Genomic DNA, 711 nt, shown 5'->3' with positions numbered 1-711 from the left:
GTTAAATTCACATTTCTGGACTTTACTATGTGTTTGTGTGTTTTTCTGTGATTTCAGGTAATTTCTGGCTGAAATTGAGGGACTTGAGCAAAACTTTGAAAAAGGCTGACAAAAGGACTGCTGATGCTGTTGGAATCTGACCTCCCTGTACTCGAAATGGATTTTCTGGAGCTACAGAACTCCATATGGCGCGCTCTCAACGGCGTTGGAAAGTAGACATCCAGAGCTTTCCAGCAATATATAATAGTCCATACTTTATTTGGAAATTGACGACGTAACATGGCGTTGAACGCCAAGTACATGCTGCTGTCTGGAGTTAAACGCCAGAAACACGTCATGACCCGGAGTTGAACGCCCAAAACACGTTATAACTTGGCGTTCAACTCCAAGAGAAGCCTCAGCTCGTGGATAGATCGAGTTCAACTCCAAGAAAAGCCTCAGCTCATGGATAGATCAAGCTCAGCCCAAGCATACACCAAGTGGGCCCCGGAAGTGGATTTATGCATCAAATACTTACTCATGTAAACCCTAGTAGATAGTTTATTATAAATAGGACTTTTTACTAGTGTATTAGATATCTCTGGACGCCTAGTCCTTAAACCATGGGGGTTGGCCATTCGGCCATGCCTGAACCTTTCACTTATGTATTTTCAACAGTGGAGTTTCTGCACACCATAGATTAAGGGTGTGGAGCTCTGCTGTACCTCAAGT

Source organism: Arachis duranensis, chromosome 9, assembly GCF_000817695.3.
Source record: "Arachis duranensis cultivar V14167 chromosome 9, aradu.V14167.gnm2.J7QH, whole genome shotgun sequence".
NCBI classification, from domain to species: Eukaryota; Viridiplantae; Streptophyta; class Magnoliopsida; order Fabales; family Fabaceae; genus Arachis; species Arachis duranensis.
This window is presented reverse-complemented; position numbering follows the sequence as displayed.